Source organism: Lactuca virosa, chromosome 2 (genome assembly GCF_052849685.1).
Source record: "Lactuca virosa cultivar CGN04683 chromosome 2, Lactuca_virosa_CGN04683_v6, whole genome shotgun sequence".
NCBI classification, from domain to species: domain Eukaryota; kingdom Viridiplantae; phylum Streptophyta; class Magnoliopsida; order Asterales; family Asteraceae; genus Lactuca; species Lactuca virosa.
In genome coordinates this window covers 121,756,351-121,773,668 of record NC_136427.1, presented here as the reverse complement: position 1 = coordinate 121,773,668, position 17,318 = coordinate 121,756,351, and the positions used below count along the sequence as shown (strand labels likewise).

The 17,318-nt window shown below is 34.7% G+C and overlaps 1 pseudogene across 1 annotated transcript; it reads right to left on the bottom strand.

Annotated features, from left to right (window-relative positions):
* Nucleotides 1-5,562: 5,562 nt before the first annotated feature.
* On the bottom strand, nt 5,563-7,684 carry LOC145159425 (F-box protein PP2-B11-like; annotated as a pseudogene). Its single transcript, XR_013737689.1, has 3 exons — nt 7,316-7,684; nt 6,230-6,348; nt 5,563-6,119 (listed from the first exon to the last, which is right to left on the bottom strand). The product of XR_013737689.1 is annotated as an F-box protein PP2-B11-like (transcript).
* Nucleotides 7,685-17,318: the final 9,634 nt, after the last annotated feature.

Below are 17,318 nucleotides of genomic sequence, written 5' to 3'. Positions count from 1 at the left end.
TTGAGTCATAAGGAAACGTATATTAGGAAAGTGTAGATGTTCCTATAACATAATCCTAGTTATATTATATTTTGTTTTGTATAGTATATAATGAGATAGGATCCTGTATTCAGAAGATATAGATTGAAGTTTTGTGTGAGTTTCTTCAATAAATGTTTCCAGGGAGATTAGGCTGTGTATGTTTTCTGTTTTGCTTTTAATTGGTATCAGAGCAAAGGGATAGAAGAAACCTGTGTTGTGGATTTCTGTTGTGGTGAACACGCCTGCGAATTCTCCTGCTGGAGAGTTACAAGAGAATCTGATTTCAGAGAGGGAGTTCGTGTGCAGAACCTTTAGAACGTTGTGGTTCTTCTGTGGTATACATGCGGTACAGAGAGACCCAGTGTGGAGACATCAAACACAAAACCGTTCGGAACAGTAAATTGTTGGTTCCTGTTCGTGTGGTCCTGGTCAACCTGAAATCTGAACTCGATCGTGATAGGAGCAAGGGTAATCGACGGCTACTCGGTGTTCTTGCTGTGAAATCGTTTATGTCTGTCTGTCTCGTGTGGTCCTACTTGTAGAGATCATGAACGTGCGAGAGATAGGTGTTGCAGACGTCTTTTGCCCTAAAGAAAAAAAAAATACAAACGTGTTTTTTTCATTTGACTTTGAGCCCTTGTCAATCAATGTTTGACTTCTGGATTTCTAGCCCAATTCAATAAAAAAAGAAAAAATTTCATCAACTTTTAATTATATATATATATATATATATATATATATATATATATATATATATATATCAACCGTCTAAGGAAATCAACCGGGATGTCGGGAGGAGAATCGTCCCAACCACCGGCTAAGGAACACACGTCGTTCACGTTCCAATATTCGAATTTGACATCGACGAACTACACAATTTGGAGGATGCGTATGGAGGTGCTACTCGGGATTCATAGCGTTTTGGATGTGATTGATCTCGAACTAGATGACGTGAAGAAAAACAACATCGTGAAAGGATTGTTGTTTCAATCGATTCCGGAGGATTTAATTCTTCAAATCGGTAAATTGAAAACCGGAAGAGAGATGTGGGAGGCGATTAAAACTCGTAACCTAGGAGTTGATCGTGTGAAGGAAGCCCGACTCCAAACTCTAATCACGGAATTTGAAAATCTAAAGATGAGTGATACGGGTATAATAGATGAGTTCGCTGCAAAATTATATGGAATTGCTTCAAAATCCGCTTCATTAGGAGAAGTTATGACTGAACAGAAGCTTGTGAAGAAGTTTCTTACGAGCCTCCCTAGGCGAATTGTCCACATTGTTGCAGCCCTTGAACAAGTATTGGACCTGAAGACGATAGGCTTTGAAGACGTGGTTGGTCGCTTAAAATCTTATGAAGAAAGAGTCAATGGTGAAGACAAAGTGATCGAGACTCAAAATAAATTACTTTATTCCAAAACTGAATCGTCCAACAGAAGCATCAATTCATCAAGAGGTAGAGGTCGGGGTTCAAATAACCGAGGATGAAGACGTGGTGGTGGACGTGGCGGAGGACGTGGTCGGGGTAAAACCCAAAATCACAGTCACTCGGAATCCTCTAAAAATCGTGAAGATCAAAAGCAAAAAGGAAAACAACGCGAACAAAGAGATCTCTCAAATATTCAATGTTACCAGTGTCACAAGTATGACCACTTTGCTTCAAGATGCTCGGGCCGAATAAAAAATCATGAGGCTAACCTTAATCAGACACACGAAGGAGATACAAATCATGAAGAAGGGACGTTCTTTATAATGAATAGAATTCAAGAAACGGTGTTCAAGAATGAAGACAAATACATTCCTCCAAAATTTGAAGCAAATGCCGATGAAGATGGAATTTAGTACTTGGATAATGGTGTGAGCAACCACATGACCGACAACTACTCTTATTTTTTTGAATTAAATAAATACATAAAGGGTAGAGTGAGATTTGGAGATGGATCGTGTGTTAGAATTAAAGGAAAAGGGTCAATTTAGTTCGAAGGGAAAAACGGTGAGCAAAAATTAATGAAGGATATTTACTATATCCCATCACTTCGTAGCAATGTTATTAGCCTCGGCCAATCTACAATAGCCGGTTGTGATGTTCGAATGCGAGGTGATTTTCTAACCATGCAAGATGGAGATGGAAGATTGCTTATGAAAGTCCCGAAAAGTGAAAATTGCCTCTTAAAAAAAAAGTTAAAAGTTGGAAAACCACATTGCTTACAAGCCAAATTTAATGAGGAAGCTTAGTTATGGCACGCGCGACTTGGCCACATTAATTTTGGCGTGATAAACTTGATGCACAAGCTAGCTAAAGGGGTACCAGCAATCCAACATCAAGACCAACTTTTTGAATCTTGCATGGTTAGAAAACAAACAAAACAGTCGTTTGCAAAGAAATCTAATTATAGAGCTACAAATATTCTCGAGATGGTGCATGGAAATATTTGTGGACCGGTTGATCCCCCCACCCAAGCGGGTAATATTTATGTTTTAGTTCTTATTGATGATTATTCTAGATATATTTGGTCTTTTCTTTTGAAACACAAAAGCGATACATCCGAAATTATTAAAAGACTCAAGATATCAATTGAAAAACGAACCGGTAAAGAGATCAAGACTTTCCATACGGATAGAGGTGGAGAATTCACATCGACTGAGTTGAACTGTTTTTGTGACGAAGAAGGAATTTCACGTATGTTGACGGCCCCTTATGCACCTCAACAAAACAGTATAGTCGATCGGAGAAATCAGACTCTACTCGAGATGACACGATGCCTAATGAAATCAAAAAATATTCCAAACCACTTTTGGGGCGAAGCGGTACGACATGCAACGTTCATCATAAATCGTACACCTACTCGAGCATTGATAGGTGCTACACCATTCGATAAATTTTATGGTGAAAAACCAAACCTTGAAGACTTGAAAGTATTTGGTTGTGTTGCATATTAAATAGTAGTATCAAAATATTTGAATAATCTTGATGATAGGTCACAACCGTTGGTATATTTTGGAAAGGAACCAAATTCGGGAGGATTTCGGTTATATAATCTGCGGGAAAATAAAATTATTATTAGTGTCCATGCAATTTGTGATGAAAAAAAGACATGACAATGGAATAATGAACCCAAAAATCAAGATGGAAATGGATCGGGTACATTTACGGTCTTGTGGAGTAATGGTCAAGCAACCCAAGATAATGGTGGTTCGAGCCCAACTGCAATAGAAACCGAACAGTTGACTGATCTGGCCCAAAGCAACCACACCAATGACACTTCTCATGATGATAGCAACCCATCACAACTTGTTGATGATCAAAATAACGATGCAAGTTTTGTCTCACTTCTTCATTCCACTCGAACTTTAGTGTTGCCAAGAAGATTAAATAACTACGAGTTAGATGTGGATCCTTTAAGGTTGTCATTCGATGAAGAACCAAAGACTTTTAAAGAAGCCAAAGTGAACAATAATTGGTTCGATGCAATGAAGGCCGAAATTGACTCCATCGAGAAAAACAATACTTGGAAATTAGTTCCTCCACCTAAAAATGCTAAACCTATCAGGTTAAGATGGTTGTATAAAATTAAAAGAAATACAAATGGATCGATTACAAGGTACAAAGCATGTCTAGTAGCAAAAGGTTATGTACAAGAGCAAGGCATTGAATTTGATGAAGTATATGTGCCAGTGGCAAGACAATAAGACTAATGATTGCTCTCGCGGATGGGAACGGATGGAAGATTCATCACTTAGATGCAAAAACAACATTTTTATATGGAGATTTAAAGGAAGAAGTGTGTGTGTGCCAACCGGAAGGTTTCGTGAAGCAAGATGAAGAAGCAAAAATCTACAAATTGGCAAAAGCATTATACGGTCTTCGAGAATCTCCACGTGTATGGAATTTGAAGCTTAATAACACGTTGAAAAATATGGGTTTTCACCGATGCATGCAAGAAAATACGGTTTATAGAAAGGTTGCAAATGGAGAATACATAATAGTCGTAGTTTATGTAGATGATTTGTTCGTGACGGGGACAAGTTTAGCGTTTATAAACCAATTCAAGAGACTAATGGCGTTACAGTTTGAAATGTCAGACCTTGGTGAACTAACTTTCTACTATGGAATTAAAGTATTGCAAGAAAATGGTTGTGTAAAGGTGAAGCAAGAGAGTTATGCTATGAATATTCTAAAAGAGGCAGGCATGCAAGAGTGTAATGCAACTCAATGTCTGATGGATCCGAGACTAAAGTTGTCTAAAGCTGAAGATGAACCAGAAGTCGAAGCTGCCCATTATCGAAAAATAGTAGGTTGCTTACGATATCTCTTACACACTCGTCCAGATTTAGCATATTCGGTTGGAGTAGTTAGTCGTCATATGCAAAGTCCAAGAGAATCTCATGCACGCGCTATTAAGCAAATTCTTCGTTACTTACGTGGTACTCTATCTTTTGGGATAGTATATAAACCAAGTAAAAATATGAGCTTGATAGGTTACAGTGATAGCAGTCACAATGTGGATGTTGATGATGGCGGAAGTACAGCGGGGCATGTCTTCTACCTTGGTGACTCGCCTATCACTTGGTGCTCCCAGAAGCAAGATACAATAGCTTTGTCCTCGTGTGAAGCGGAGTTCATGGCAGCTACCGCAGCTGCGTGTCAGGCGGTTTGGTTAAGGGAGTTATTGGCGCATCTGATAGGGATGAAGAAACAGAAGGTGCTAATTCGCATAAACAACAAATCAACAATTGCATTGTTAAAGAATCATGTCTTTCATGGAAGAAGCAAACAAAGTCACACTCGATTCCACTTTATTTGAGAGCGTGTGGAAAATGAGCAAGTGATTGTTGAACATGTTTCGCAGATCCACTTATGAAGGCCTTAGCACGAATAAGGTTTGCAGAGATGAGAGCGTTGTTTGGCGTGCAAGAACTACCCTCAACTCATAAATTCAGGGGGTGATTGTTGGTAAATATCTAGTCCAATATGGCTTTCCATGTGTGTTTGGTCCAGATCACAATTACTTGGAGTGTTGTCCAAGTAGTAGAGTCCTTGAGTCATAATGTTCCTATATTAGGAAAGTATAGATGTTCCTATAACAGAATCCTAGTTATATTCTATTTTGTTTTGTTTAGCATATAATGAGATAGGATCCTATATTCAGAAGATATAGATTGAAGTTTTGTGTGAGTTTCTTCAATAAAGATTTCCAGCGAGATTAAGTTGCGTATCTTTTCTGTTTTGCTTTTAAACATGACATTTGAAAAAAAAATATTTTCATTTATTAGGTTAGAATTATAAATTATATGTTAATTTCATTATAGAATTATATATTTTACTAATTAAATAACAAAATATTATATGTGTATTTAATTTTACCTTTTTGACAAAACTAAGATATTCAAAAAAACTCGCTGTGTGATATGTTATCATTTTTAGTATTTGAATAAATAGTATAAATTATAAGTGATTAACATATGTATTACAAATTTATAAGTGGAGAGTGAAATATATTACATTGATGAACATATGCATTATAAATTTGTAAGGGGGGAGTAAATTTGTAAGGGGGGAGTGGAATATATTACATTAATGAATAAGATAAAAATAATTGCAAAGTTGAGAACACACAAATTAAAAGAGTTATGTATTATATATATATATATATATATATATATATATATATATGAAAATGACTTTATATTTTGCAAGTTATTTAGGCCGAAGCTCGATGCCCTCCACGATAAGACCATTCTTCCAGGTTACATGCTCATCAAAGGTCATCTCGACCTCCCCATCATCTCCTTCATTGCACTCAAATTCTCCCAATGTGATCTCCATCCACCCATCCTTTCTCCTACAAGGAAACACAGGCACATGTCCATTTCTACCAACAGTCCCTGGTCTTTCAAGCTACACATTTTCGGTCTCCATTTCTGTCCCACCATAACTTACCTTTGTTTTTCCTGGTACAGTAAGTCCCCTGGCATACCCAGTAGTTCGAAAGACAAGATACGCCACATATGTACTCTTTGGTGACAGCATTACAGCTGCTATTCTGCCGTGGATCCCAAGCCACCATACTTCTCTAAGTATGCACACCTCCGGAAACCTGCATAAAGGGCGACGTAATGCCCCATATATACACCATTGCATGCAATGTTAGCTCCAGTTCAGGGTAACATACCATGCGAACATAAAGAGAGAAACAAAGAGAGAGACCTTGATTCAGGTATACGCCCCCATTCCCAGTATCGAGTGTCATCTTGCCATGCAATTGATAACTCTCTTGCTCCCAACATATAGCACTTTTTCCCACTCTCTTTATCTAGCTGGAAGCTCTGTTAATGGAAATATGTGGCCAAAGCCAAATCTTAGCAGATGTTAGTTAACAGTTTAATCGTGAAACTAAACATTCCTCAGGAAGCAATCATTGGATTTCAAAAAGACCTGGCAAACGTGTCGTGTCGTGTCGGGTTCGTGTCGTGTCAATACATTAAATGGGTTGAAAGGGCTTGACCCTAACCCGACCCGTTTAATTATCGTGTCGTGCCGTGTCAACCCGTTTATTTTCGTGTCGGTTTCGTGTCAGGTTTCGGGTTAAGGTTTAGATCTTGTAAATATGTTGTGTCATGTCGGGTTGAAATATTTTAAAGGTTGGAAAGTAGGAGTTGTGGAGGCAAAAAGGAAAAAGTGAAACATTGGTGTTATGAGATGGAATGACAAAATTTATTGTAAGTTTAGAAGGACAAATGAAAATAGTTAAAGTTGGGGAGCAAAATGGATAGGCGGTGAGGATGACTATAATAAATAACTTTGAAAATTTGAATATTAATTCTAATTATTGAGTTTGGCCCACTACAAGTCTATAACATATAATATATTTATAAAAATATGAAATTTATAATTAATAATATATAATTAAACGGATCATATTCGAGTCATCTTCGAGTTGAAAGTCTTGACCCTAACCCTACCCGTTTAATTATCGTGTCGTGTCAACCCGTTTACATAAACGTGTCGAAATCTCTGACCCTAACCCGCTAATTTCGTGTCGGGTTCGTGTCGGGTTTTCATGTCGTGTCATGTTTTGCCAAGTATAATTTCAACAGTGATACCCATCGTATAAAAATATCTAATTTCTAGGATTGTACTTCATATAAGTCACCTAACTCCGAACAATGTTTTCAACATTTCATGAGTCGACTTTGGGGAAAAATTCATACAATTGGGCACATAGATCGAAAAGGATATGTAGGCGTATCTAACAATTAAAAGGAAAGTGTATCTTAAGGACGATCGATTTACCAGATAGCCACGATCGAGGAGGATATGCGAGTCCGATAGGTGGAGGTATAATTTCTTTTGAGAGTCAAAAGCCACAGGAGAAACCGCCTGCGCAATGACTTCGTCGTAATCCGGTGGCAGAAATCGCTTCCAAACGGTATCGGAATCTGCCGCTGACTTGAATTCTTTGGAGACGGCGGCAGCTCTGCACGCATTCCTAGGTGAAGTTAGTGATAGTATCTCCGACAGGAAGACTTCCGGCAACACGGAGATACTTGCTGTTTCGTTCATCTTTCTATGTGTATGTGTGTGTGTGTTTTACAAATGTTGAAGTATACCTTCCGTTAGTCCTTCTAATTCTTAATCAAGAAGTCTTCGCACTCTATTTCTTAATCAGGAAGACTTCCGAGTTTTTTTATCACAATTAAGTGATTTGTTTGTCCAAATCTATTCCAAAAATATTTCTTAATAATAATTTCGCTTCTGTATTTTATTATATAAATTACTGTAATTTAATTTTTAATTACGTCCTATCTTGTGCTAGCTCATCACTTTTTCAATGATACTTTCGTCATCTTGTTTCCTTCTCCAATATCAATGCATTTTCGTATAGTATGTAACTACGTATCTTCTGGTTTCTTTGTATTTCACTATTTTCGTTTTTGTAATGTTATTTAAATGTCTTATCAAAATTAAATCAATAACCTAATCAATATTAAAACATATATTTAATTCAAAATGCCTTCAAGTTTCAATCCATATGTTTTCAATTCAAAAAGCCTTAAAATTATAATCCATGTTTTTTTGTGATTAGCAATAAAGCCTTCTCATATGTGTCTATTTTTCAATCTCTTTCAAATTTCAACAAATTTGTATAAATGTTCTTGTAGTTTAAAAAAAAAATCTCAAAGTCATGACAACTTGGCAATTTGATACATTATTGGTCCTTATAGTTCCAAAATATTGCACATTTGGTCCTTATGGTCTCAATTTATTATAAATTTGACCTAAAAATAATAATTTACCCATAGTTTGATTTTATATTAAATTATTTGGTTTCTATCAATGCCCTAGTAAATAAAAGAAGTGTAAATTACACAAGCAGTCGATGTGGTTTGAGATAATCTACACACTTATCCTAAAAATACTATTTTGCCCTTAATGACTTATTTTATTTTCTTAATTTCCTTTTAATTATTCCATTTATTATTAAATAAATTACAGTTCTTGCCACTACCATCGGTCACCATCTCTAATGACACATCCAATTCCTGACACCAGGTATCATCTCCAACTATAGATCCAATACCACAGAAATTAACACAAAGCTACCTAATGTTCAACAATAAATCTTAATATACATCTAAAACTAAACTAGTAACTCAAATACAAAACTAAAAAAAAACCTGAAAATGAAACCTAAAACTGAAATAGAACCTTTGATGCAAAACCAAATCCAAAATCAAAGATGCAATTCAAACTAAATACAGAAACAAAATCCATGACGCAAAAATCGTAGATAAAATCACAAATGCAATAATCCTAAATACAATCCCAGGGACTGCAAATCAGTTAATAAAAAAAAACAAACCCAAATTCAGGTGACCCCCCCTGGTTCATCGGTAGCAGAAGAACATCCATAAGATGCCTTCACCGCTTCATGCAGATCCTCAAACCACTTCCAGTGTCCTCTATTTTTCATATATAAAACACCATTGACAATTGTGGACGTTGACAGGCGGCTACGGTGTAGAAGATGCGAAATTACAAATGCAAAAATCCTAAATACAACCCCAGATACAAATGTGTTAATAATAAAACAAACCCAGATTCAGGTGAATCCCCCCTTTCGTCGGTAGCAGAAGAACAACCCTTTAATGCCTTCACCGCTTCACGTTGATCTTCAAACCACTACTAGCATCCTCTATTTTTCGTATATCTAACACCATTGGAAGCTATAGACGTTAGCAGGCGGCGACGGTGCAGAAGATGATCAAACCAGAAGTAGGTTGGATGTCGGGATTGTAGGCCAAGAAAGGGGGATGGCGATACAAGCTCTGGTAAAGGGAGAGGGTGGAAGTGTCAACATGGAAGACGAAGGGGTGATACTATTGGATTAAGGTGTCTAAGATCATAACTAAATTGGTATGTAATTGTAATTGGAAGCAAAATCCTTTTTCGGTTGCCCTCAAAACCAGAATTGGCTCGAAATGATAAAAGGAGAGAGAAGGACAATTTATTAGATTATTATTATTTGATTAATAAACTAATTAGAAATTATGGGAAAATTGTTGGGTTTTTATTCAAAAATTAGTTTCAAAAACATAAAATTTAGCAACAAAAAAGACATTGATTTTGAACAACGTAAAACAACTTTATAACCAACTATGGATCTTCTTGCAAAATTTGAAAAGAAAACAAGCACCAAAGAAGAAGAAGCGTTTAACAACTTTTGTATACTTTAAATCCTCTATGGGAGGCTTGGAAGTTGATGGAGAATGTGGAACCTTTGAGACACCAACAACAAATCAACATGATTTAAGATGCTAGTCTTGTAAAACTCTTAAAACTCTTAAGCTTAAAGTTAATAACCAAAGTATGAACTTCAAGAGAGTAAAAATGCAAGTAAGTTGAACTCTTGATCTTCAAAAGCAAGAGAGAATGTGAGAGATAGAGAGGATTTCAGATTTTGCATGCCAAAATTAAATCCTTTCTCACTTCATAAAGTCATTTCATTATCCTTATATCCTTAGCACTTTAAGCGTATCATGTCCCCTAAAGTATAAGTGTTCCCCATGCTTTTAGACATGTCTTACTTTCCATTTGTTTAATAAAAAACCCATAACTTGTCTAGCATATAGGAGGTCATGGTTTTGACTAATAAAAGAAATAGAAAGTTTGTGAATTTTATAAACTCTTTTATAAAAATATAAACTTTAACTTTTTGGTAAAAGACAAAAGTGTCTTTCTAGTCCAAAATGTTTTACATGACTTAAAAAATCATAACAAATGATATATATATTATGTTACTTGCTAATGAAAATCATTATTTCCAATAAATAAATAATTCATAATTAATTATAAGAGTTTAATGAATATTTATTAAAATTCATTTCTAATAAATAATCAATTGTATCAAGTTGTTGTTAGTGTGACCCATTAGTATAATATGTTAATTAGCAATAATACTTTAATATGACTCTTGAGCATACTAGTGTTGGATCAGATGTCTAAGCTCATAACTATAATTTGTATACACTTAAATTGATAGTAACACAATCCTTTTGGGTTGCCCTCAAGACTAGCAACTAGACAGGACAATATTCGGAGAGAGAGTTTTGATTTATTATTTGATTAATAGATTGAAATAAATAATTTGTTAATATATTATGAAAATAATATATTAATTTGAAATAGTAATATTTAATTAATATTTAAGCAGAAATTAATCGGAATTAATTTTGGAATTAAAGAAATTAATTAAAAGTGCATGGACTAAAATGTAATTATTCAATAGTTGAGCAATATGCAATCTAGAACCCTGCATATGGGTTGGACGGTTTCTTGAAGCCTAAGGGCTTCTAGAATTGTCGTAGATGGATAACCAGGAAGGTGGATAATTACCCAGTTTAAGTTGATCTTGGATTTAGGTTTATCTAGGGTTTCCTAATTGCACTATAAATAGGGTTTTAACCTTAGAAATTTCGCCCAACTGAATCTTTGAAGAGCTAACCGAGAATTTGACCCTCCCTCCTCTCTCTCAATTGTCTTCCTTTGCTAGTGTTGGGTGTGATCCATTAGAGGCGTAACATTTGTGACACTTGCTCTCAAAGCTTCAACAACACAGTGATTTTTTATTGTTATTACTATATAACAATCAAGGTATGATTCTTGTAACAGTAATTGTATATTTTGATTATATACTAGTGTTCTAGGATTTCTATTTTGTTGTTCAAGTTGTATGTTCTATTACAGAAAACATAGATCAATTTTTAGGGTTGCATGCACACATATGATTTTCATGTTTTGCATAATACCTATCAGTGGTATCGGAGCGTAGGTTTAGTTTTCTATTCGATTGATACAACCGTTGAACTTGAACAAGGAGAAGCAAACAGAATCATCATTTTATTCCGTCAACACAAAGTGGTGTTCTTGCACCACGTCGTGGTGGTTATTTACCACGACGTGTTGGACGGTCAGATCCACAAATTTCGTATTTTTTAGCTTATCTTTTGAATTGATTAGGATAATTGCCTTAAATAATGTTTTAAATAAGTAAAACTGAATAACTATTTAAGTAGTTTGATATCCTTATCTTGAATTTAAGATTGGTTTATTTTTAATTTAATTAATTCAATATTAATTTTGAAAAAATTTAAAAAATAAACCCTAGTATTTTGAAAAGTTTAAAATACATCCTTATAGATCTTATTAATAATTTAATTAAGTTATTAGTTAAAAGATATTAATAAATCCATTAATGGTTTAAATTTAATTAAATTAAAAGTTTAATTTTTAAAAAGATTAAACCCTTATAATTTTAAAATGTTTTAAAATACACATTATACTATGTATATAATTAAAAGTTAATATATATATATATATATATATATATATATATATATATATATATATATATATATATATATATATATAAGAAAAGTTAGTCGAACCGCTAGTATGCCTCATTCACGAAGCCATACTATAAGGGGAGTTTAAAGAAGTGGCCTATACAATGACCTCCATTGGGTATCCATTCTTACCCACCGCTCTCTTGTATGGTGGAGGGTCGTTAGGCAAACGGATTTGATAGGACAAAATTAATTTCATTAAAAGTATAATGTTATAAAGTAACTAAACTATATTAAAATATCACTCTTAGTTACTTTAGGAAAATGTGAATTTGTATGTTAATCCATGAAATTGCAAATTACACTTTATAAGTCATTAGCGAAGCGTGTGTGGTGAACTGACACACTAACGAGAGACTAATAAAGGGTGATAATGGGTGTCTTGAAAATTATCGTTGATTAATGGAGAGCGTGTGGTTAACCGGAACATTAAAACGAGATGATAAATGACATCGAGAGTACCAAACTAATTTGCATGGTTATTCACATCTCGGTTGTGATCCTCAACATCTCAGTCACAAAAGTGAGAACATAATCGAGATTGAACATGTCATTGATTAGATTCAATGAATATCAAAGATCAAGGAATTTCATAAGATTGAAATTGATAAAAGCCTTACCTACCTAAAATAGATTTAAATTTGATTACGACATCCATCTTCAAAGTTCGAATCGAAAATATGGATCCTAGCCTTAATTTCAATTTATGGGTTAATAATTAAGGATTAAATATCAACTAACTTGAATTCTCTTTTCTCATATTATAGATTTCAATTCAAGACAACAATGGTCTTTCTAATTCTAAGGTCAAACCGTTTGATCGTATGGTAAAGAGAAAGGCTAATTCTGAGATAGCTCCATGTGTTAACCCCAAAAAGGTCCATATGCTTCTATTGCCAATTGAATAGACATTGGTTGTGAAGCTGCCCAGACTACCTGAAAGATCTTAGAGATGATAAAGTCAAGTCGTATGACTCTACTTCAGGTACATCCATTATCTAACTCCATTATTTTAATAAGTTCCTATTCATAGACTCTTAATACATGATGTGATGGTCACATTTTGATGGTATTGCAGGATCCAAGAGAAAGAAGGAAGCTTAAGAAGAGTGAGCTGAATCTGATCGTGAGATATGGATTTTGATTGCGCGGTTCGATGGTTAGATTTTTGAAGCTACTACTTAGGAGTTATGATAATTTAATAGATTTTTTTAGGAAATGTCTAGAAACATAGTTTTATTTTATGCATTATAAGGATAAGTTGCAAATTTTCGTTTATTATCAATAAAAGTGAAATTTTGGTTTATATAGTTGGTTTACTTTATATTTCCTTGCAATGACATCTATGAAAGTATTGGTTACATTTCTATTATTAGCAATATTAATTATGGATTTAATTCTTATTATTTCACTTGTGATAAATGTCATAATTGACTAAGTGACTGATGTCACACCCCAAAACCGGAACGGCGGAAACGTTCGGGGGTGGATGACGTCATATGTAGTATCATAACAATTGCATCATAGTAATCATAGTAAACACAACCATTACATTGAATACATATATGAAAAGTATTTACATCAGTTTGATTCTTGTTTTTATACATCAAAAGTATAATCAAAAGAAAAAGACGTGACTCTATACGCTCCGTATTCTCAAAACTCCAGAAGATACATGTCTACTGATTTCCTGAGAATACAAGCGGTTTTGAAAGAGTATCAGCATAAAGCTGGTGAGTTCATAAGCGATGTTTTTGTGATGAAAACTTGTTGATGACTCTGTAAATGTTTGTATGTTTCCAAGAAAATCCAATATTTTCTTTAGTAAAAGTGTGATAATATCAGTTCCGTCTATGACCACTTAGTTCATGCTAGCCACGTATAAACCAATATCGAACAGACAGTTGACTATGTGGATCTGCCCTAAGCCCATAACCAAACAAGGAATAGGAAATGAGGTGGAAACCACACACTCCGCAGTCTATCGAATATTGTCCATACGTATCCCTGATGCCTAAACTAAGGAATTATAGAATTAACTATGAATGTTTATTACTGTATCTTGTTGTAGTATAGGAAAACGTTAGTTTGTATGTCTGGTTACTATCAATCGTAGTATGTGTGTATTCTTGTACAAAAATCTTTGTATAGTATGTTCTGTTTTGAAAACTCTGGCTACCACCAGTATATATAGTATGTTCTGTTTGAAAAACCCTGGCTACCACCAGTATGTATAGTATGTTCTGTTTGGAAAACCCTGGCTACCACCAGTATGTATAGTATGTTCTGTATGAAAATGCTGGCTACCACCAGTATGTATAGTAGTTTCATTACTTAAAATAAAACTAATGAAGAATGAAATCCCGTAAACAAATGGTTAGTTTATACTATTTTGAGTCGTATAACCATGCTTGATATGACCTAGTGACCTTTACAACGTTCTTCAAGTGTCAGTTAAATGACATTTGTCACCCCAGGCATGTCTGCTTAACTGTAGCGAGCAGTTCAAGTGTGGGATTGTCAGTCCCAAATAGATCTATTCACAAATCTCACGCTCTCCCTTCAGGAGACTCTGGTTATACTATGATAGGATTTAACCTGTACCCCGAAGGGTATAATTGAAGTGTTGTCTCACAATCCTGTATTAAATAGTTTACGTGTGGTTTTGTATTGTTCTCTTGTATTTGAATTCGTTGTATACTATATAAGGTAATAATTATACTTAAATAATTATTAAATGTTGTACTCTTATAGTAATGTAAATCATAAACTAAATCTGTCATAGTTTATATGTTTACCCATGTATGTAATCTGAATCGGTAAAAGTTGTGTATTGAATTCCCCAAACTATACCCATTATAGTTTGCTTAAAATGTTATGTACTTAGTTTGTAAATTGTTCTGAAAACTATGCAATTAGGTTTCCAAGATAAAAGTGTCCCTTATGCTCAACATATTACAAAAGGGATAAAATATCTAAATATTTTATAAAACGTGGAAATTGTTTGACTGTATCAATTGCATAAGTTTTAAACATGTTAAAATCATTTGTGTTTGGCTTGTATTCCCCTCTTGAAAACATTAAAAATCATAAAAGTGTAGGGGTATGAACTCACTGTTAGTTGGGTACAAGCGTCGAATCAACAGACTGAAATGGAGACCCTCGAGTTGTAGTGTGGCACTTAACGGAATCCTAATAACAATTAAATACATATATGTATGTAATTTAGCGATTTCGTTAGATAAAGTGTTAGAAAAACACTTGCTTTCGGGTAAGGAATGTTACCGGGACTTGATTGAATCGAGGAAAGAGGGTTTTCAGTCTAATGCACCACTTAGGAAGTGTGTACGGCCGTGAATGGGGTTTACGGCCATGAAGGGAATTTTTGGCCGTGAACTGTCTATGGCTGTGAACCGTTTACGGCCGTGAACTGCCTTTCGAAGGGTGTACAGCCTTTGAAGGTTTGAAGTGTGTACGGCCGTGAACTGGTGTGCGGTCAATGAAGATTTGCAGATTTGAAGGGTGTACGGCCATACAATCAAGAACGAGGATGCTGGATTCGATGTAAAACGTGTTCTAGATGCTCCGATTTGACCCCCAATGGCGATTCTCGATGTTTTGCCAGAAGAATAAGGGTGTTTTTGGTGTGTACAGTCAAGAGTTTAGAGAGAGAATGAGTGAGTGTTCGGCCAGAAAAATGTAAATGAGGGGTAGGGTCTCGTATTTATAGGGGTTTTCGTGGTCGGTGGTGGGGTCCACCCGACGCTGGCCGTACAATGGTTTACGGCCGTAAACTCAGTCAGGCCGAAAACTGTTTGATTTTTCAAGAAGATTCGGGTTTTTCGCGCGATTTTTGGTTCCGACTCGTATATAAATTTAATTATATAAAACTAGATGATTTTCTAAACCAATAAGTTTGACGGAAAATTAATAAAATTCAAATTTTATTAACGGAAATCGGTTAATGGAAACGGAAAAAGGTTCGGGTTGTCACAACTGAGAATTCTCATCACCCTAGTTTCAATTGGGTAGAAACTTGGAGTCATGCAATTCAAATTGTGTGATGTATGAGAATCATGATCTTTGGAAGATTATGACTAATTTGTTGATCACATATTTTATGTGACTCAAAGTGAAGGACTAATGAATCTAGTCCATTGATATGGATAATTCAAATCTGCCACAAAGAATGAAAATTCTATTCGTCATGATTTACTGATGATTCAGTAAATATGGTTGTGTTTATAAGATTAAGCATAATTATAACATTTTAAAAAGGGTTTTTCATAGAATGGCAAAACGAATAAGAAGAATCTATTAGGAGTAAGGATAAAGGTTTCTCCAATATGAAAGGAAATGAGAGTACTTTAGTATCGTGTTTTGTGATCATCTTAATGATTGTGGAACTATATCTCAACTGATCCTCGAAGAACATCTTAGTGCAATTGTTTGACTAAGAAGAGGAATAAGATATTATTGAAATGGTTCACATCAAAAGATGAGTCACACTTCATTTTCCAATCAAGTTTTAGAGCCATGCTCTAGTTATTAGACATCGTATCTTGAAAACTTATATCATACTAAGTAGGTTTATAACAAATAATGAAATTTGGAGTAATAGTGTTTTCTTACTGTAGCACATTTAGAATTGGAAATTGTGATGTTTTGGTTAAAACAAAGGATGAAATAAGACCAATTCATGAAGTGTTTCTTGTCAAGAATCCACACTAACTTTTGAATATTTGTATTTGCTAGTCAAGGAATGTTCCTTGAGAGAGAAACTTATATGTTAAGAAGTCACCGGGAGTCTTAATGATCTTTAATAGTTTCAGGAGTTAATCAAGAATAAACCTTTTAGTTATCACTAGCACATGACCTGAGGTTGATAACCTATCATGTTAAGTTGACACATTTTATTTTCTGTGCACCTTCTAGTTGGTTTATCAATACTTATGAGTTCTATGCTTCTCATTTGACTGCAAAAGGTAAAGCATGTTGGTCAATAAAAGTGCATTGATCAATATGAGTGAGTTGCTTAATAACATGGAAGCACTGGTAGGCCCTTGTGCTACCAGAAGGCAAGAAATTAAGAATAAACAAGTTCGGTCCATTAAAGGGAGTTAAATTTGAATTTGGTTTTATCCTAAACCTTATCTTGTGATTGTAGGTTTGAAATGAAAGATTCACATGTATGGGAATATGTACACATATACAATCAAATGAAAGGGTTTGAACACACACACATATACTATCAGGACAGATGATTATAGGTTCTGAAAGGGTTTGAACACACATGCATATACTATCTAATGAAAGGTGTAAAAGCTTGAGAAGTCTAGTTGGAGACTTATCGAAACATTGTGTATCATAAATCCGTACTTTAGTAATAA